The sequence below is a fragment of the Nilaparvata lugens genome, chromosome 3 (genome assembly GCF_014356525.2).
Source record: "Nilaparvata lugens isolate BPH chromosome 3, ASM1435652v1, whole genome shotgun sequence".
NCBI lineage: Eukaryota > Metazoa > Arthropoda > Insecta > Hemiptera > Delphacidae > Nilaparvata > Nilaparvata lugens.
Genome location: NC_052506.1, coordinates 40,535,314 through 40,558,702, shown reverse-complemented (window position 1 = coordinate 40,558,702; position 23,389 = coordinate 40,535,314).

Sequence of the window (23,389 nt, the reverse complement as noted above, 5' to 3'; positions counted from 1 at the left end):
TAATATTCTATTCTCCTTTGCCCAACTGCACTGATACTTATTACTGATTTATGAACCTAGTTTAAGATGATGAATCACCGAAAAGCCGATTATCATAGTTCTTGGTTCACTGAGGCTCATCTCAAAAGCAAACCTCTGTTTAGGGGAGAATAAAGAGTACACATAATGCTTGCCATCAATTTCGATAACCTAAAATTGAACAATATTGTATATTAGGTGGCATTGCTTGCACACCATATTGATGCACATACATTCCAGATTGAGTATAGAATTTCATTGATTCATTTATGTTGAACTCTAAACATGGAACTTCCAAAAATAAATCAATTAAATTTATAGTGTTAATGTTGATGTTGTGGAACTTTTCCATAATTGAATAGACTTAGAACGTTGTCAAAAATCCACCTTAATTGAATAAAAATTAAAAATTAATATTTTACAGGAGCATGCTTTCGTGTGTGCTCACACATCATCAGCTGTAAGTTACAGTTGTAAGTGCTGTAGTTGTAAGTGCTAAGTTAATGATGTGTGTGCTCACACATCATCAGCTGTAAGTTACAGTTGTAAGTTACAACTGTAAGTTACAGCTGATGATGTGAGAGCACACACGAAAGCATGCTCCTGTAAAATATTAATTTCTAATTTTTATTTAATTGAAGTAGATTTTTGACAACGTTCTAGTCTATTCAATCAATTAAATTTGTTACCAATCTGAAAAGTATGGGAAATAGATGTTATGAGCAAGCAATGCCACCTTATATGATTGGCTCATGGATGAGCTTTTCACTGTACGGAGGATGCATTCTATCACTTCCTTCTTTCTAGAAAGCAAAATATCAATCGGTTGTCCTATGATAGAGCAATCGGGAACCACTGTCACTATTCTCAACAAACCTGACAGCATTCGACATGAGGCAAGTTGATCTGAAGCATGACTGAGGTTTTCCAGACAATATCCTTCGGAATGACACGAATGAAGGAATATAGAGGAATGCCGACCAAGGAAAGATTATGACTGGATTGTCATGTCCAAAAGTCAATATCGCATTAGCCCTGCATATTTCATGAGCAAACCTTCGTCTTTTTTCGGAAATCCCAAACAGACATAGCGGAAGCTGCGTCAGCATCGATATACGTATTGCTCCATTGCCGTTTTCTTACCTACTTCACATCATTTTTCTTCGTCAGCGCCTTCATATCTCTACACCTATTTCATCTTCTCTGTGTGAAGATTAGCACGAAGCTCAAGCTTTTGTAGTGTAAGATAATGAAAACTTATCACATGATTTTTTATCACAAAGATTTTATAAATTTCTATTAAAACACTATCAATTAGGAAACGTGTAATGAGATTAGCTCAAAAGAATTTTCTGATAAATATTTTATTGGAGGCTATAAATTGAAGAGAAAACGCACAAGTCACTAAATATTTTCCTTGTATCCTTTGCATAGTAACTTACGCTGAAGCTCTTGTGATTCGATAATTGCCTAATTTCGGGACTGACGCAATATTTGATTTACAGAGAATACAAAAATTTCTGGAATCAAAAAGATTATGTTATGGAAATAGTGTATTTAAAATAATTCTGATGACAGGATTATTTCCCAAACTTCTCTTCCACTCCGTAATGGTTCCAGAACATACTGTTGAATGAATATTATCATATTTTATTACTAGCAGGGCACCCTTGCTTCGCTACGGGAATTAAAAGATAAAATTATTTTTGTGAAACATTAATAATCTAAATCCTACCAAAATTGTTATAATCGTTTTTGAGATTAGGCCACAACTTGGCATGAGCATTATCAAGTCAAATCATTCAAATAATTAATTGATGTGTTGGAAGTGCTCTGTAGAAGAGTAGTCTAATTGCAGTGAATTTTGTAGGTTATGGGGCGGGGCTTAAGAGTCGCCCTCAACTACCCACACAGCACACTGATGTTTATAAAACGTTTAATAAACGTTACCTCTCAAACATTTGAAACGTTTAGACAACGTTGAAGGTTGTTGGCCATAACGTTTTCTAAACGTTTATTCAACCTTTAGTTTGGTACTGACCTTTACGTTTAATGAACATTTATTTAAACGTTTTTGTATTCAACATTTCGATGAACGTTATATCAACGTTTTGATAAACATTATAGTCAACTTTCAATAAACGTTTTGATAAACATTATAGTCAACATTTCAATGAACGTTATATCAACGTTTTGATGAACATTATAATCAACCATTAGTTAAGCATTCGATTCTTTCCCAGGTAGCACAGAAACGTTGAAATAAAGTTAGAAACACGTATCTTAACGTCGAAAAAATGTCCGCCGTTTCCACATTATTTTCAACGTTGAATAATAGTTGAAAAACATCGTGGTAATCATTATTTTCAACTATCAACAGACGTTGAAAGCATGTCGTGACAACCATTATTTTCAACTATAAATAGACATTGAAAGCACGTCGTGACAACCATTATTTTCAACTATAAATAGACGATGAATTGGCCATACTTTTGAACCGGTACCTTATTAATTACATGGTAATATTTCTAAAATCATTTGAAAAGAGATGAAAATACGAAATCATATATTATTTCCATTTATTTACGTATGATTTCATGTAACAGAAATATTACCGTGCAATGCGGTACATTGGTAAGGTGACATTAAAACACACAATAAAAACCATATTACTTCAATTTTTATCCACAAAAATTACTATGATGAAAGTTGTTTAAAAAACTGAGATGGTTACAACCAAATTAATATGGTAATTTAATATACTCTGCCATTGTATGGCTAAAATCTCAAAAACATTTTATGTCTGTAAGAAACAGAACTTAAAACTATTATATATTATATTGAATGATGAAATACAAAATCAATATTTTTTCATTACCATGTTACAGTAAAACACTTTTATAAACTGCTTATTACACTACATCTAACCACTTTTTAATTTTAAAAACTAAATATACAAAAGTTACATGTTACATGTTAAATGTTATATGTATACATTCAAACAAAAATTTTGACTGTAATAAAATACCAATCAAAATTGCAATAGATACAGTATTGACATTTCAAAAAATCTGGAGTGGTGCACTCACACAACTTTCCTTGCCGTAATGAAAAATGATAACCAAACGATAGTGTTCACGTGCATCTCAAGTCTACTATTCAAAGATCTCAAGTCAAAGATCTGAGCCAGCTGGTGACGGGACAATAACGCTAGAGACACACGATGTCTGCTATCTCTTCATAGTGAATGATAAAAATAGAATCAACAGTTGCCAACAGTTTGCAATTGAATAATCAAATTTTCTCGAATTTCGAGCTTATTTTCAATGTTCTATGAAAATGTTACTGAACATTAATTGTAGATTTTTATGCTCAATCTTATCCACTTGAAAATTTTTGTTTTCTATCTTCCTAACCTAAGTTTTTAGACGGCTAAACTGAGTAGGCAGTCGTTTGTCGGAGCACGTTCTTCTTTGAAGTATATTTTTCTCCAGAGTGCTTATCTTGTTGGGTCCATTAACACGCGTGAGACAACTCTATTGACTTTTCGGCATTATCAAGTGATAAGATGAGACTGTTTGTTTCTAAATTGGGTTGTATTTCTACTGTTGGTGAGTGTGATCAGCTGTGCGTTCTTTCGAACATTTTGGCGGGAAAGCTAGTATCTTAGCATCTGGTAGAACTGTATGTATGTAGTTCTGTTTGGCCACGGTGCGAGTTTTGAAATGTACAGTAATCAACTCCGCATTCACAACAATAAATAATTGTTGTTATTCTGCTTTATCCTATAATTGACTCTCTATGCTTAGTTTCCAATACTAATGGACACTATTAGCGTTTAATTACCGGTAGTTCTTCCGTTTGAGTCGATTAATATGGTCAGTGTGTTCGAATCTGAAATAAAGAACACTACAAAAGGTAATAGGAAAGTTGAATATGACGGGTTTTCATACAGGAAAGATCGTCTTCTAGTCTCAGGTGATCTGTCTAAGATAAGCAAATAACAAAAATTTCGAAGGTAGGATCACATCATCACAGTCATCCATCGTCATTTATTCCCAAATCCGATGCTTTTTCCACCCCCAATAGAGATCGAAATATGCTTAACATATCTAATATTGATAGTAGCTTAAATTACTCTCACGGTTCTCCAGCTTCCATTGAGTTTCTTAAGATGAAAGATGGTGAGGAGATTGCTGAGCTTCGGCGGAAAAACGATTCTTTGAGGGCGCAACTGACACCCTCAAGAGTCGAGTGGCAGGCAGCAGTCGACCGCTCCATCCAAAATGATTTGCTGATAATGATTATGACTGAAAAAATGTAGCTGACAAGGCGTCTCAAACTGAATATGACCCTTTTAATACGTATGTAGTCAACAATAGTTCAGCTAACAATTCTCTTGGCAACGATCCACTTTCGCCTCGGCGTCGCAACGCTGCTTCTGGTGCTGCTGGTGGGGAGTCGGCTGTGCAGAACTACTCACCTGTCGCTCAGAGTCAGGTGTCCACATTAATTGATAGATTGAGTGCCTTTGTGAGTGATGAGCTTCTATCTGATAATGACATAAATGCCTATTGTTCTGGAATGTTTGCTCACATAAAGGATCTTGTGATTGTTGATCCGGTAGTAACATCGCTCTTAACTAATGATAGTAGCTTTGATTCTTCTTTCCTAAATTCCGATAAATATGCAAACAAAAATATAGTGCTCATTCTTAATGATAATCCAAATTCTAACAGTAATTTGCACTCTGGTTGGAATGACTCTCACTGGAGTCTTGTTATCTACGATGTTACCGATTCTTCCGTTTATCATTTTGATTCTTTGAATAACTTCAATGAAAAACCCATGTCAATTTTGTTGGATAGGTTGGAACATGCTTTAAAAGTTGATAAGACAATAGCTATTGACTGTTTGAGGCAGGAAAATTCACATGATTGTGGGATTTTTGTTATTTACCATCTTGAGCAGTAGGCTATGTAAGAATGAGGATGGAGAATAAAGATAAAGGTGCTGTTCTAAATCCTAAGTTCACAAAGTTTGACATAAAATTGTTTAGATGGAGAGTGCTTGACACGATTGCTCAGTATTTGAAGCAAAAAATTTCAAGAGTGTAGAATATATTAGTCAATTAGAAGTTCCATTTGAGATAGGGAATGAATTGGATTCTCACATTGCAAAGAATATTCTTCCTGATGGTCGACTAAAGCGTAAAGAAACTGATAAATTAAAAATACCGACTAAAAATAATCATAAAATAGATGAAAAGAGTCATTTAAAGGAAATAGATATGAATACCTCCAAACCCAAATATAGTAATAGGAATAAGATAAGACTTTTTGTAAGTAGCCAAGGGAGAATGTTAGGTGACTTGTTGGCCGATAGGAGTAATCATGAAATCATACTATAAGTAAGCCAGGTAACTGTAATACAGATCAAGCATTCCCTCTCCATGATGGCAGCTTTTTAGGAGCGACATTAAGTGTAGGAGACCTGTAATAAACAAGAGGACAAATGTTTATGATTTGAAGGTAATTCATCAGAACATAGATGGTCTATTTCATGAGATTGATCTTTTGGGAATTTTGATTGAAGATGAAAGTCCTGATGTTCTGATCATTACTGAACATGGTTTGAAGGATGTTGAAATAAATTGTATAAAATTAAAAAATATGTCTCTGTCCAGTAGCTATTGTAGGTCTGGTAAGAGAAAAGTGGGAGTTGCTATTTTTATCATGGACGCTCTGCTGGACTTATTGGGAGATAGATTGACGGTGCTGGATATAAGTAATTTTTGCTCTATGGGTGACATTGAAATGTGCGGTGTGAAGTTGGAATTTGAGAAAAATTTGGACTTCATAGTTTGTGGTGTATATAGACCTCCTAGTGGAGATATTAACTTGTTTCTTGATAAATTCTCTCTGTTGATTGAGCGGATAACTGTAAGACTGGAAAGTAGAATTATTTTAGCTGGTGATTTCAATATAAATGTTTTGAATAATACAACTAAATACAGGAATCTAGTTCTGGTTTTGGAGAAATTTGGTCTACACTATACAATAATCATGTGAGCCAACAAGAGTCAGGCCTGAGTCCAAGACTGCAATAGATAATGTATTGACCAATATAGAGGATAATAGTTGTAAGTCATCGGTTTTACGTACATTTTTATCCGATCATTCTGCACAAATTTTCTCCACCTCTTTTGTTCTCAATAGACGAGCAGTTAATGGGAAGGAGGATCAGTTAGGTGTTCCTGTTTTCAATTTATCCATATCAAAATTAGCAAACTTGAAAGCTGCTCTCCGTAGAGAATCCTGGTACTCTGTTTATAACGCTTGATGTTAATAGACAGTTTGAATGCTTTCACAGCTCTCTTCTGTATCATCTCCGTATTCAGTGTCCACCAATAAAAATTAAGGGAAAAAAGGGTGCTATGAATGTGGAAAGAAAAATAAGGGAGAGGTTCGAGAGGCTCACTCCTGATATTCAGCGGCTACGAGCTCTTTTAGATATCTCAAAATTTAGAATTGAGCATGGACTAGTAATTGATGAAGATATATTGGGGAGGGTTAAACAGCAGTATGTAAATAGAGTTATTGAGGCGAAGAGGGAGTTTTATGGAGGTCTCATCTCAAATTCCACTAACAAGTCCAAAACGAGCTGGAACATAATCAATCAGTTCAGAGGTAAGAGTGGTGTAAGTGTAAGTGTAAGGGATATATGTCTTGATGTGAATGACAGGAGAGTTGAAAATCCTAAAGATATTATAGAGTTTTTTAATGAGTATTTTTTTCCCATGGCTCCTGAAACACAGTCTGCTAATACCGGTACACGAAGAATTCCACATAGAAATATTCCTAGAAGTTTTTATCTGAGTCCCACAAACAAAACAGAAATTTTAAAAATAGTTAATAGCTTAAAAAATAAGAATAGTGTTGGTTACGATAATATTCCCATCAAGGCATGCGGTGATGAGATTGCTGATCCTCTTGTTTTCATTTTGAATGGAGTCTTTCAGAGTGGTGTGTTTCCTGATGCATTGAAAATTGCAAAAATAATTCTTCTATTCAAGAAGAGTAACAGAGCAAACATGAAAAATTATAGACCCATTTCTGTGCTGCCAGTCTTATTCGAGATCTTTGAAAGGGTGATTTATGACAGAATTATTGACTACCTACAAAAATTTGATTTATTGATTGATTATCAGAACACTTGAGTGACAATCACTTTTTGTGTGATTGTCAGAATGAATTCGTTAAAGGTAAATCCACTATCACAGCAGCAACTAGATTTATTGAGAGTGTAATTGAGGCTATGGACAATGGGAAAGCTGCTTTGAAGGTTCTGCTCGACTTATCACAAGCTTTTGATAGTGTTGATAAAGGAATTCTGCTGAACAAACTGCACTCTCTTGGTATGAGGGGTATTGTAAATAATTTGATAGAATCGTATATGTCAAAGAGAATGCAGTATGTAAGTATTAGGAATGGATTGATTGATTGATTGATTGATTGATTGAGTACTTTATTTATGTAGATTACAATATATACTGGCTTATACACTTATATACAATAGCTTACAATACAGCAAAATTATAGATGAATTTACATAATATAGACTAAGAAAATAATTATTGAACTGTATATGATATGAAAAAGCAGTTTGTAATATAATAACTATGGATAATAATCATATTGTTATGCATCTACATAAATTGGCGGAGCTTTGGACATATCAATGTCCATTCTTCGGAAAGAATATTAAAAATATCCTCCCCACTAACTCTCTACCAAAACGTTAATTTCGTTATTTAAACTAAGGATTTATTTATTAATGGAAATATTATAAAAGTTTTAATCAATATGAATATTAAAGAGAAAAGAAACAGAAAATTGATAGAGTAAAATAATTATATAGGTAGATAAGATCAAATAATTGATTAATAAAATGAAGTAGGCTGAAAGTAGATCAGGGTTATCAACTTTCAGTAATATACAGCATTATGCAGTGGATAATTGAAATAACATGAGTTTATATAATATATATATATATATATATATATATATATATATACAATTCGTTCTATAACGTGGTTTAAAGGTTTGTATTTGTGGGATGGGTGGGGGATGGATGTCATGTGATCGTTCTAGGGCCGGACAGTTTCAGTCATTTGTTCCAAAAGATGTTTTTTTAAAGTTAGGATGAAGCTCGCTCGGCTCTCGATGGACCTGATAGAAACAGGAAGTGCATTCCATGCACGACAGGCACTGACTAAGAAGGATTTTGTGAAAATAGTAGTTCGATGATTGGGTATCCTTAAAGTACTTTCTCCGGTTCTAGTATGTGAAGCATCTATCCTCCTACCTTCAGAGACAAATTTGAAATCATCTTTAAAATAGTTCGGATTACCGTATATCAAGATATCTCTAACAAGCTTGACTATTCGAAAAAGCCTCTGATCGGGAAGCTTTAATGTTGAACTAGCAATGTGGGCTGGGGTGATATGATCATGGCGTTGGAGAGAGTAGACGAAACGTAGACAATAATTTTGGCAACGCTGTAGTTTATCATTCAGAGTGACTTGCATATCGTTAAGAACAGAATTACAATACATTAAATGTGGGAAGATGAGAGATTGAACCAATAATAATTTAATGTTTCTAGGGAGGATATCGTGCATTTTCTTCAATGCATGCATGGCTGAGAATACCTTTTTACAAGTTTTGTTCACTTGTTCTGACCAGTCAAGAGTATTATTCATAATAATGCCTAAATTTTTAACTGAGCTACAGTAAGGAATGTCATTACTGTCTACACTAATTTTGTGAATCGATTCAAGGTCAATATTGTTTATAAGACGAGAATATCCAATTATAATGGGTTGTGTTTTGATGGGATTAAGCTTAAGGCCATTTTTCTTTGTCCATTCCACTATCGAATTGATATCCTGATTCATTATTCCAACTGTTTCATTAATTTTTGTTATGGGACAGCTTAAATAGATTTGAAGGTCGTCTGCATAAGTATGGAAACTGGAGAATTTGATAATGGAAGAAAGGTCATTAGCATACAAAGTGAAGAGGAGAGGGCCTAAAATTGAACCTTGTGGTACTCCATGCATAACGTTTTTCCAAGTTGACTTTTTGTCACCGACAGATACACATTGTTTCCTACCTAATAGATAGGATTTAAACCAAACTAACGAGTTGTGACTGAAACCAAGAATAGCCAACTTATTCAGAAGGACTGTATGATCAACAGTATCGAATGCTTTAGAAAAATCAAATAGGGTGAGGATGGTGCATTTTCTTTGGTCCATAGCTAACCTTATATCATCAGTGACACGAAGCAGAGCTGTCTCAGTTGAATGGAATTTTCTAAAGCCTGATTGAAAGTTATGAAGCTTACTATTGTTGTCTAGAAATTTCACAACTTGAGCATGAATGAGTCTTTCTAGCACTTTGGACAATGCAGGTAAAATACTGATTGGTCTAAAATCCTCAACTTTATTGGGTGATGGAACTTTATTTAGAGGGCGAACCAGAGCAAACTTCCAGTTTTCAGGGAAAATGCCTTCTTCAAGTGACTTGTTGAAAATGTATGTAATGGTTGGTAAAACAGCAAATAACATCTTCTTGATAAATTTAATAGGAATTTTGTCTACACCCATAGCATTACTATGAATACGTTGAATTGCTCTGAAGGTGTCTTCTTCTGAGATTGGATGGAAATGAAATTGATCAGTGATTGGTAAATCTAAGTTTGTAACCTGCTCTTCAAGATCATCAATGTGATTAGCAATGACAACTTCGTCGCGTTGGTTAGAGTGTGAAACGAAATGGTCATTTATATTATTCAATGGTAAGTCAATTTGTGGATTCGATTTCTCTTTGCCAAGCCCGAATTCTTTTATTCCCTGCCAAAGTGATTTAGAGTCTTGTCTATTGTTTGTCATGAACGAATTCAAGTACCTAATCTTTGAGTTCCGTAATTCCTGTTTAACCCTATTTCTAAGGCTCCTATACTCTATCAAACTGTCCAAGTCAAATGTCTTTTTAAATTTTCTATGTGCTTTGTCTCTACGTCCCATCATCTTAAGTATGTCTTCAGTCATCCACGGTACTCGTCGTTTTCTATTAATCCTCCTTGTCACATAAGGTGCATGTTTGTCATACAAAGTCAAAGTCCAATTCTCGAAAGTCTTGACCATGTCATCAACTGAGGGTAATGCTTCAATTTGATGCCATGGAGTCTGAGCCACATCAGTCAGGAAGGCGGCTTCATCAAAGTTTTTGAAGTCTCTATAAGTGATAATTTTCTGTTCTGGCTTGGGTATCTTATGGGAAAGTACACAGTAGATCAAATCATGTCTAGAAATAGCTGGGACTGAGATTTGGCCTGCTTGAACAACCTCATTGGGATCACTAACAATGAGAAGGTCAATGAGTGTGTCTGATTCATTAGTATGATGAGTTGGATCGAGAGGTAAAATAGTCATGTTTAGGCATTGGAAAATTGTAGTCAGTTGAAAGAAGTCAAAGTTACGATTTGTCATGTTCAAGTCGGTGTTCATATCCCCCATAACTAGTATACGGTTATAACAAGGCATAAGAGAAAGCAAGGCACTTTCGAAATCTGTGAAATGACCTATTTTTGGTGGGCGATAACAGATACCAACGAGTAATTTATCAGTACTAGATAAGGATAATTCAAGTAGCATAAACTCTGGTCTGGAACAATACTCTTGTTTAGATGTGATTAAAACTTTTGTTTTGATACCTTCTTTCACATAAATTGCTACACCCCCACAAGCTTTATTTAATCTATCATTCCGGAAAAGATTATATCCAGGCAATGCAACAAAATTTGATGAAATACTAGGCTTCAAAAATGATTCGGAAATTCCGATTATATTGAAGTCCTGAAAACGGAAGATTGCTCTGAGTTCATCAATGTGGCAACTGAGGGATTGTACGTTAAGGTGAGCAGCCTTGAAAAGTTTTTTGAAAGAGTGGAGCTTATTTGCTAGAAACATACCTGCGTCATTATTACTATTATTGAAATAATCATACCTACTTGAGGGCGAGCGAGCTGACGTGTCAGTGAGAGGCATCATGGAAGCAGCAGACCAATCGTGAACCGACCTCAGAACAACACATGACGGGGAAAATGGGGATGAAACTGATAAAACTTAACCTAAATGAAAAAGTCTCTTGATTCGAGTGCATTCAGCATGCCTTGACAGTTCGGCTCCCTTCACTATTTAAAGCACTAGTTCAAAACAAAATTCACTAAACACAATAAGATGTAGATGTGTGGAGTTCCGGTGATGAATAATCCTAATGGTGAATAAGACGAAGATTGAGGAAGAACTGGTAGTGGGAGATCTGGTCCAAGTGGAGATAGAGCGAGTAGGTATCCAGTAGTGGAAGAATCGGGTCCAAGTGGAGGTAAGCGAGAAGGAATCCAGTAGTGGAAGATCGAGTCCAAGTGGAGACAGAGAGAGATGGAATCCAGTGGTGGAAAATCGAGTCCAAGTGGAGATAGAGAGAGATGGAATCCAGTAGTGGAAGATCGTGTTCATGGTGGAGATAGAGCGAAATGGGATCCAGTAAAAACTGAAAAAGAGAAGAAAAAGCCAGCAGAAAAACGAAAAATCTTTGAAGAAAGTTATCAATTGAGAAAAGATACATAATACAACTGATAATGAATAATATCCCCATAAAATTGAAGAGGAATAGTATGATTCAATGTGGGAAAGAATCGAATATTATATGGATAAATATATGGATATTATAATATAATATATGGATACTAGTAGAAGGTAATCAGATAGAAAGAGAAAAGGTAGGAAGATAAATAGATATAGAAAGAGAAATAAACATTTGAACATGCTGGATAGCTAGTGAAAAAATCACAGGGGAAATAATGATAACAATGGGGAAGAAAAGAAGAGAAAGAAGGAATGTGCACAAATTGAGAAGAACTTATGAAACTGAACTATAGAATAAGAAATAGAACATCGTATTGTGATCTTGAATTAATCAAGGAGAGAAGAAGAAGAAGAAAAGAAGAAGTAAAGAAAAAGAAAGAGAAGAAGAAGAAGAAGAAGAAGAAGAAGAAGAAGAAGAAGAAGAAGAAGACGAAGAAGAAGAAGAAGAATAGAAAAGAATAATAATCATCATCGCAAACAACAATATTCAAGTAATCATTATAAATATAAGATCAAGAAGAGAAATTAGAAAGAAAAATAAGAAGTAGAGGAGACGATGGAGAAAGTGCTAGATTATTTTAGATGAGTTTTAAATAGGATTGAACGGTGAAGTGTGAAAAATATTATATAGTATTAGAAGTATAATTAACTATTGGGAGTTGCAATAACAATAAAAGTAGTAAATTGAGAACTGTAATATTTTAGTGATGGATGTCTAAGATAACATTAAATGAAACACAGCCCCTATATAAGCATATGAAAAGACTACCCACCCCTCCGTTCTATCAATAATTCTTCACACATTTGCTTCTATTGCTCGAGCTGTGGCAACAGTAGGAGATATCATTATGTACACCTAATATAGAAGAGATTACTATCTTTACCTATAGATTACATCCATATCTATAACGTATGTTAATCATCCAATTTATTTGAAATTCAGCATTTCGAAAATTATTAATTATGGAAATAATTTTGGTAAGAGATGTAATAATTATTAGTGAGAATAGAGATAATGATTCTCTAAGTATCCTCTGGAGTATAGTAGTTGATGCATTGAACATAGTTTTGGGAATTAATATCAAGATAAATTATTAATCAGTATTAACAAATGTGGATCTCCTTAGTTTGAAATAATTGCCTCATACATAATCTTAAATAGCAGTGGAAAGATTCATTATTTTATAGAACAGAAAGCCAGCTCATGAAAAATGCCAAGGTATATCTATTGTGAAATGTTTTAATACGAATTTCCTATTTTTGTAGTGAAGGGCACCTCAGTAATCGAATCCTGAAATGATTTAATTTACCTTTATTTTTTGAAGGTCGGTCATCCTCTCGACTGTGTGGACCCTCTTGGATCCTCCCTCGCCGATAGAGATCTTGATCCTCCCGTCCGATGACCAGACATTCCTATGCCCATGACGGTCGGCCGCAGCGTTGAGGATCTTGAGGCGCTCCGCAGTCAGATCCTCGCGAATGGTGACGCCGGAACCCTTCAGCTTCCTCTTAGCGTCGAAGATCATCTTCCTGGTCCGGTAGCTGCAGAGTCGAACTATGATGGGTCGGTCCTTGGGTTTAGCTTGCCCTTGTTGAGGTGGTTGACGCCTTCCAACGCGATGCGAGCGGTTGACATCCGCCAAAGTCACGGGCACGTTCAGCTTCTTGTTAAAGACATCGAGCGCCAGCAGGTCCGTGTCTTCTTTGTCACTCTCCGGGATCCCAAAAATACGTATGGAATGTCGGCGCCCATATTGCTCGAGGTCGTCGACCTTCAGGTGACAAGACACCTCCAGCTCACGAATTCTATCGTGCAGCTGTTTGTTCTCCTCCTTCAATGCCTGAAGTTCCTCGAAAAAAGATTTCACAGCCATTGATACAGCACTGTGGACAGACTCTTCGATTTGCTGTCGAATAATGAGGAGGGTCTCTTCGGACAATGCTCCAGAAATAGCTGGCTTCGGAGCATTGACCTCATTCTTCGGTGTGCCTCTATTCGGTCGAACCATCGTGTACCGTTAGGTGGATTTACACTTTTATAGGCGAGAAGGTGAACTGGAGATTTAGGAATGTTTTTTCAAGATAAATAAAAAGAGTGTGAGTTAATCAAAAATATAATTTCACTATTGAATTAAGCTCGAGAAACTGAATAACTAGATGTATAATTTGAAGTGAATTGAACTGTATAACCCTACGAAATATCTGTTAGAAGACGGAGCCGAACTGACACACGTTTACTCACTCGACATAACCGACAAAACCGACATATGGAGGTAGAGTTGTAGATTCTGAGAAATTGTATGTAACAAAAGGTGTTCCTCAAGGCTCTATACTCGGTCCTCTACTGTTTGTTTTGTATATAAATGATCTATTGTCATCTGTTTCAAATAATTGTGATATTACATTGTATGCTGACGACACAACTCTGTTACTCCATGGCAATAGTATTGACCAGCTGGAGCTTTTTAGATCCATGAGGAAACGTTTTCAGCATAGGTCAATTTTATGCTTGCCTAACACAATCACAGAAAAATATAAAGGTAATAATCTGAAGATTAGGCTATATGAGTAAAAATCGTTTCATGTATCATATACATGAATACATGATATAATAAATAATTTGTAACTGTGTAACTTACCTTTCAATCATTCAAGGGATAGAGATCACAAAAATTACAAGAGGAACACATCAAATCCACTCACAGCTATAAAAATGAGGTTACTGTATTTTCTTTGAGTTGAGCAGTTCCATTGTGCATGCTTGAATACAATTTTGCATGATATTTGAATATTGGAGAATTCATAGATTTTGTGTTTTCAGGATAATTTACATATTAAGCATATATTAAGCATATTAAGTGAAGCCACATAAGTGGCTTGTGATTGATACTTTAAATTGTTGGAATCAATATAATAGAAGTTGTTATCATATTATTTCGAATTGAAAACTTGAAAATGATTTCAAAGTCTTCATATGTTATTTTATAAATGGCATTCTTCCAAGCATAAACTGAAATTCAATTTAAAAAAATGATATAACTTATCCAATTTTCGATAGAATTATTTGAGATTCCAGGACAATGTTGATAATATAAACAGAAATGTTCATGATTTTTCTTAGAATTTTTCATTATCAATTACCATTTATTTTGAATTTTAAACGTCAGTAGCCCGTCAATGGCACATTTGAGAGGACTTTTGCATACCAAAAAAGTGCTGGAAATTCACTTCTACAGCCAAATTAGTCATAAAAAGCTCTTTTGAACATTTTTGGGAAACTTCGAAATCAGTCAAATTTATTTCAAAGTCCCTATCTGGATTAAAATTAGCGCAAGGTCTTTTATATGATCAACAGTGTGTTGTAGACAATTTTTGCAAGAGACAAAAAGTGTTTGAAATTCAATTCTGCATCCGAAATACAATCGATCAGAAATACGATCAGAAATACAATTTTTTGACCTTTTTGGAAAACTAGACTTATGGTAAATTAAATTTATTTAATTTATCTAAGTCCCTCTGGATTTAGAGCAAAAGGTCAATTATATCGTTAACAGTATGTTGTAGACAATTTTCGCAGAAGACAAAAAGTGTTTGAATTGCAATTCTGAACCCGAATTGATCAACAAAAACCTAAAGTGAGACATTTTTTGGAAAACTCAAAATAATTTCAGTCTTAATTGGTTAAAAACATTATTTTCATCTTGACAACAGTGTGTTGGAGACGATTTTTGAGAAAGATAGAAAGGGATTGAAATTCAATTCCACTCAAGAATTGTTGGTCAGAAAGCCTAAATTGAGACATTTTTAGGGATTAAGTTACACATGTGAGGGTGGGGAGGAGACACCTTCTGAAAAAAATTTTTGATTTTCACTTAGTGTGTTGACTAGGTAGGTACTGTAAAAATTCCATACGATGTACCAACCTTTCTAACATTTATTTTAGTAAACATTTCTAACATTTATTAAACATTGTTTTCATAACGTTTATCAGCATTATACATTCTAGACATTTATAAAACGTTTATAGAGTGAACATTTATTTTAGTAAACTTTTCTAATGTTTAATTGTTTTCATAATGTTTATCAGATTTATATATTTTAAACGTTTTTTGAACTTTTTGTGCTGTGTGGGTTTATTCATTGGCAATTAATATTTCCCATTGACAGTTATCAAATAAGCAGTGATCATGTTATTTTTGCTTTGGCAATTGAAGATTAAATTCCAAATTAGGTTGATTCGAAATTTGATAGTAGATATAAATTGTTTATTCTGGCACACCATGTGCCAGACTTCTCCACCTAACCTAACCCAACCTAACTAAAAAATCCAAACTAACATAACCTAACCTAGCTGAAAAATCCATCTCAACCTAACCTAACCCAACCATCGTCAATGGTCAAGGTCAAGGTCAAGGTCAAGGTCAAGGTTAAAGTCAAGGTCAAGGTCAAAGTGAAAACTTTGGGAAAAGACAAAAAAATTTTAAAAAAATTGAGAAAAAATATAATATATATATATATATTTCAATTTTTTTGTCTTTTTCCATATATAAATTTATATATATATATATATATATATATATATATATATATATATATATATATATATATATAAAGATATATATATATATATAAAAAATATTATTTATATGAGAGTATATATATATTGTAAGGTGGTAAATTTCAAATCCTTTACAGATGATACGATGTTCTTGATATTTATAAGAGCAGTTGCTAAATTCCCTCTTTTGTGAATAAATTCACAAAAAATTGAGGCTGTCTGGCTTGCAAAATTACTGGGTTCAAACCTCAGCTCTAGCTCAGTGGTAGATACATGAATTTTCCAAATACAATTAATCACCATAAGGTTCAATGACCGGTGATTAATAATTCTTACCGCTGCTTCTATGAACTTCTTGAAGGATACCAGTGAGAAAATTAAAAGAATATTTGATGACTGATTATCAGTAACCATGTACCTACTAGAGAATGATAAAGACCAACTATAGTTTTTTAATTTCCTTGCCCTATTACCATAGGTAAGGAAAGTATTGCTTTCCAAAAAAAATTAAGGTACCCTGATTTCAAGTTTTCTATACGTTTCAAGTCCCCCTGAGTCCAAAAACATGATTTTTGGGTGTTGGTCTGTGTGTGTGTATGTGTGTGTGTGTGTATGTGTGTGTGTGTATGTGTGTATGTCTGTGAACACGATAACTCCATTCCTAATCAACCGATTAACTTGAAATTTTAAACTTAAGGTCCTTATACCATGAGGATCCGACAATAAGAAATTGAATAAAATTAAATTCAAGATGGCGGAAAAAATGGCGGATAATTACTAAAAAACCATGTTTTTCACGTTTTTCTCGAAAACGGCTGTAACGATTTCCTTCAAATTTCTACCATGGATAGCTATTTATAAGCCCCATCAACTGGAATGAGTCTCATTTCTGGGAAAATTTCAGGAGCTCCGTAATATTATTGAGAAAAATGGCGGATAATAACTAAAAACCATGTTTTTCACGATTTTCTCAAAAACGGCTTTAACGATTTTTTCCAAATTCATACCATGGATAGCTATTTATAAGCCCTATCAACTGGCATGAGTCTCATTTCTTGGAAAATTTCAGGAGCTCTGTAATATTATTGAGAAAAATGGCGGATGATGACGAAAAAAACCTGTTTTTCACGGTTTTCTCGAAAACGGCTCTAACGATTTTCTTCAAATTCATATCATAGATAGCTATCTATAAGCTCTATCAACTGGCATGAGTCTCATTTCTGGGAAAATTTCAGGAGCTCTGTAATATTCTTGAGAAAAATGGCGGATAATGACGAAAAAAACATGTTTTTCACGGTTTTCTCGAAAACGGCTGTAACGATTTTCTTCAAATTTATATCATAGATAGCTATCTATGAGCCTTATCAACTGGCATGAGTCTTTTGCCTGGGAAACTAATGGGGGGTCCACCCTATCCTTGAGAAATGGACTTTGTAACCTCCATCTTGTGCATGAGGTAGGTAGGTAGGTAGAGCAGTTTATAAAAAGTACACAGTCATAGTCAAGATATTTCATCTGTAGAACAGCTGTTTTGATGACTTTAAAAAAAAATCATCTAATTTCACAATTTACACGAAGGAAAAAGTACTCTGAAAACAATAATTTTATATACACATATCCAGTAGTCTGATCATAGTTGCAAATAATATGTTGCCGCCAATAATTGTCATGATGTGACCCTATTTTATTCCTCCCCCTAAATTATTGTGACCCCTAAATTATTCTCGTTTGAGAATGAGGCTCACAGTTCAATGAGCAAGGAAAGTTGTGTGAGTGTACCACACCAGATTTTTCTAGTTGATTCTTAAAGCGCTCGTCATGAATACAGGTATTCACCAATTTATCCTTCTCAAATTCCTTGGAACTTACAGCGCCAGTTCTTGAAGCTCTCTGGATCCTCATATGATATAACTGGAACCTTATTAATATAATTTTCAATATACTTATTCTGGCAGACTAAAATGATTATCATCAAAGGATGATAAATACTGAGTGCTCTTAATAAGATCAATATTACTTGATTCAATAATTTTATGTGCTGCTGAATATTTTTTGGTACTAAAACAGCTCAAACTGTATATCACGAGATGAGTTAGGATATAATAGAAAATTCTATGATTTTGTATGCTGACATAAAACACAAAATATATTCCCATAAAACAGTGTATATAAAATATCCGATATCTATAATTTTTCAATATATATAAAATTTTCTTATATCTATAATTTTCTTTAAGTAAATTCTTTTCTGAAATCTGAACAATTATCACAGGATTTGCCAGTATTCACAACAGTGAGTTTCAAAATTTATAAAAATATTATATTTAATACTGATGCTTAGACTTCCAGTCAATTCAAAATTCTACAAATAAAAACCTGTTTGGTCTATAGATTTGATATGATATACTTTGTTCAATTTGCAAATATAATAATTAACCAATTAATATTCAAACATGAGATCTCAGGGATTTATATGAGTTCGGGCTGTGCATGGAAGTAAGCTTCCTACATATATCAAATAAATTTATAAAATGTTCTTATGAACTATGTGATAGTACTCAACACGTTGTGACTTTTTATTGGATTTAAGTCAATTCGAATAGCACTTTTAATTAATTTCCCCACTATACGTAGAAAGCCTAAAACGAGCTCGTTTGATTTATCACTCACATTAATGACGTTCTTGACGGTCTCGTGGATCGAATTAATTATTTCCAATAATTAATAAGGCAGGATCCTTTCGTCTCTGCTGGGCTAACGCGTGGTCCAGATTTCTTATAGATTTCTCTCCGAATTAAAGATATATTTATGGGAGTTGATTGTAAATTACGAACTCTTCAACAACACTGAGTTCACAGATAATTTAACACTTAATACAAATATTTCACATTCAAAAAAGGGATTGGCTTGGTAATTTTTAAAATTTAAAGGAAGAAAGAACCCTAAACTCTCTGTGCATCCTCTCAGGTCAAGATCTTGAGCCAGAAGAAAGAGGTTTTCAGAAAAATTTATCTCTTCCTAGAACAATTTTGTAAGCTTCTTTCTGATTGGTCTTCAATTTAATAAACTACAATTGGTCGCCTCAGAATCAGGGCTTCCTCAACTTTATAATAGAAGAAATTTAAATGGAAAGTTTTTTATACAAATATATGGAGTGTTTATCTTAAATTAATTTCATAAATAAATCGTAACATACGATTTAAATAGATAATACATTTAGTTTTTTATATGAGTTTTTTATACTTTGGATTTTCGTGATTTTTAGATTGTAATAAATATTTATACAGAAATAATAGTTGTCCGTATTTCTACACATCAACCTTCCTTAGTATATATAATACATCCTTTGTGAGTAAATTTTTTATAATTCAACCTATTATACTGGTTGATCGAATGATCAGCTGATTCGCTCGGTATTGATTCAAATAATTATCGATTTATTCAAGATTGACTGATTCATTTAAAGTTGTAAACAAACAATTCTAACCTCAATGTACATGCAAACTTTTATTTTTTATAATCCGCCAACAATAAGTAAGCTGCTTTATAATTTTTAATTTTGCCAATGGATTCTCATAGTTGTTGAATCACAATTATACATGTTTTCTTATCATTTTTGATAATACCATTACTCTTTATCGTCAACAATACTCGATTTAAGTTGATTGATCCTTTGACTAGGTCTACTTTCTTTTCCATTCTATAATTTTATTAAAATTCACTGGTTCATTTCAAAATATTTGATGGTACTAAAATACCATGTGACAATATATATGGAAAATAAATAAAAGAATAAAAAAAAATTAATAGATTTGAAAAAAAGATTAATAGATTATGATAATAGGAAGATAATTAAGAAAACTTAAGAATGAAAAATCAAAGATAAATAAAAATAAATCAGAAGGCCTCCCACCCACTCAGGAGTATATTTATAGTGTTCACAACAGTGGGGGGCAAATCATTGTCCAGTCAAGAGCCATACAAGACACATCTGCTCAGTCCTAGAACCCAGCATTCCAGCACACAGCCACGCACACTGTGAAAAAGTATCCTAGGACACACCGCCGCCATTTTGATCCTCAATAAAATAGCATATGTTCAATGAAAGTAGCAATGAATTATTAATTTCAATTCCTCAAATCCTCTTTACCCATTTAGTAATGTAAGAAGAAGTGATAGTTCTATAGAATATACGAGGAGCTTGAATATCCAAACAGTAATGAGATATCCTCTGCAGTGTAATGGGTATGCTTTCAAGAGTTTCAGATATGAATTCTAGAGTGTGATTGAATCATTGTATCACAAGGGATATATTTTCCCAGTTATATTCCCCAGAACAGCATCCAATAGTATTCAGTCAGTGTTCAGTCACTGTTCAGTCACTGTTCAGTCACTGTTCAGTCCCTGTTAAGTTACTGTTCAGTCACTGCTCAGTGTTCAGTCAGTGTTCAGTCACTCTTCAGTCAGTGTTCAGTCACTGTTCAGTCACTGTTTAGTCACTGTTCAGTCAGTGTTCACTTACAGCTCACTAAAAGCTGCAATGAACTTGGATATAGTTGTTGAAGTATACATTATAAACAACAAGTAAATAGATATCCACCATGGTGTAGTGGTTGGCACTTCTGCTTTCCATTCTAGAGAACTCAGGTTTGAATTATTCATAAGGACCCAGGTTCGAGTCTTCATTGTATATATAGGGATGTAGGATGTTTTGTTAAGGAATGTAGGTAGTTAGAGTGTAGGTTTAATTGTTTGTAAACCATTACACCATGATGGATATCTTTTGTTGAGATAACTTTTTCCAATAGAACAACTATGACTCAACAGGAAAGTTTTCATGTTTCAACTAGTCTGTATGACATCATAATGTACTTATAACCAAGTGATAAGTAAGTTGTTGAATAATAATGAAAATGTGCAAGTATATAGTATTTATTAACAAATCTCAATTATTATTGGAAAGAATATACAAATGAAACAGCTTCTCTCCTCTTGTATAATCATCAATCCTATGATACCTTCCAGCTGACGACCAGAGAAAAGTGGTGGTTGGGATCACTTTTCCTGTTTCAACAGGTCTATGATGAAGTCACCCCATCATGACTCACTTCTCAATTCCCCGTTATCATTAGTAATGTAGGAAGAAGCATCTTATTCTATTCAATTTGAGTCTTCAAACATAAATTCTCTATGGTGTAGTGGTTAGCATGTCAGTTTTCCAAGTCAGAGGTTCCAGGTTCGAATTCAAAGCGGTAAAGGTAAGTATTAAAGGTCAGTTTCAACAGAACCAGAGAATATATATTTTTTTTATATGTAGAAGTCTGAACACTTCACTAGTGGGTAGAGAAGAGAAAATGATATTTTTATTCTTCCCATATACATTTATTTTCAATTATGAAACAGAAAATATATATATATATAAGTCATTGAAAATCCTCTTCTATATTGTGTGGTTTCCTAATGGACCTCTGCCAACCTTCCCTCTCGTTCTGAAATGCTGCATACTCCATCAGTTTGTGCAGCATCCCGAAAAGCAGCACTGTAGATAGATATTAGTAGAGCAGGGTCTCCTGAACAGTCCTCAGTAACTCTAAATCTCTTCACACGTCCATCATCTCTGCAGTATGAGAATCCTGCAAAGGTTACCTTCCCATTGTTGCTGATAAGAGTTAGATTATTGTCACTGCATTCAAATTCATCAAAAATCAATTCAATTTTGACATCCTCATTTTGCCAATTATAGACTTTATCCAAATTCACAATGGCTACTTCACTATACTTGAGACTGTAGATAGTATCCAAAGGTACTCATTGGCTATTGCCAAACAGAACATGACCTTTAAAGTATGACATTGTCAACAGCTGCAATTGACTAATGTTCAAGAGACAAACGTCTCCACTCATATATAGCCTGTAATGATGGTGGTGGGGGTAAAACAGTCAATTAAATTGAATGTTCATTCATTGACATGAGAAGGTTACGACAAAAATATCTATCTTCAAGCATTGTCTTCATAATCCGATCATGGGTTGAGTTCACAATATTGAGTGCGCAGAGTAGTGGTGCATCCATAGGCTCCTTCCTTGATCTAGTCAGCTTCTTCCACACAGGCTCCACATAGTTGAGTGGGTAATGCTCTGGGCAGTAGCTTCCATGTCCAGCACTAGTCCTCAGCAATTCCTCCAGGTTCGGTATCTTGTAGTAGAGATAGGGTGATGTCAAGTCAACATACTCTTTATTCTCCTTATCATCCAGCTGCAGCAGCTTGTCCAAAAGAACTATTGTGTCATATCCATAAACAAAGATCTTGATTGACTGTCCCAAGTTGCTGTCAGCCAGCCATCGTCCAATCATATTGCAAACAATTGGTTTTAGAGCTTTGTAGGGGAGATGTTGTTGACCGGCTCCTTTGACCGACCATCTTACTCCATGTTTAGCTTGATGTAGACAATAGTTGTCAGGCACCGCATTAGCTTACAACAGCATATCTGGGTAGGGTCGCTTGGAAAGTAGTGATGAGTTGTTACATGATAATTATAATCACATTCCAGTACTGCCATCTCCTTCACAATGAAATCATGGCCCAGTCATTCAAATCCTTGGAAGTTTATCAGGTAGAGTGGTAGTGGACCGAAAATGCTGCTAGCTTGTCTTGGTGTAAATGTTGCAAATTTGTTTTCTCCAGCATTGCTACAGTTGTCGTCTCCACTACAGTCCTCAAATACCACATCATCAGAAGCAGTATGTAGGTCGGTAGTACTTGTAGGAACATCTTCCATCAACGGTTTGTCTACCACATCCTCTCCTTCACTTATCTCTCCATCTTCCTCAGTAGGGAAGGTGACAGTAGCCGACTTGAACATGACTGTATCACTCAACTTTCCAAATGAGATTGAGCTGCACAATCCAGATCATGAGTATTTTATATTCTCTCTATGCTGACTGTACTAGACCAGTCAATGGTCGGTCCCCTTCAATCATTTCATGAATCATTAGGCAGTAGGCTAGTGTATTGGCAGGTATGTTGTTTGTAGCTTTAAACTTAACCCTCACATCTACACTTCCAGTTTTGAGTGATTCATTTTGGCAGGAGCAA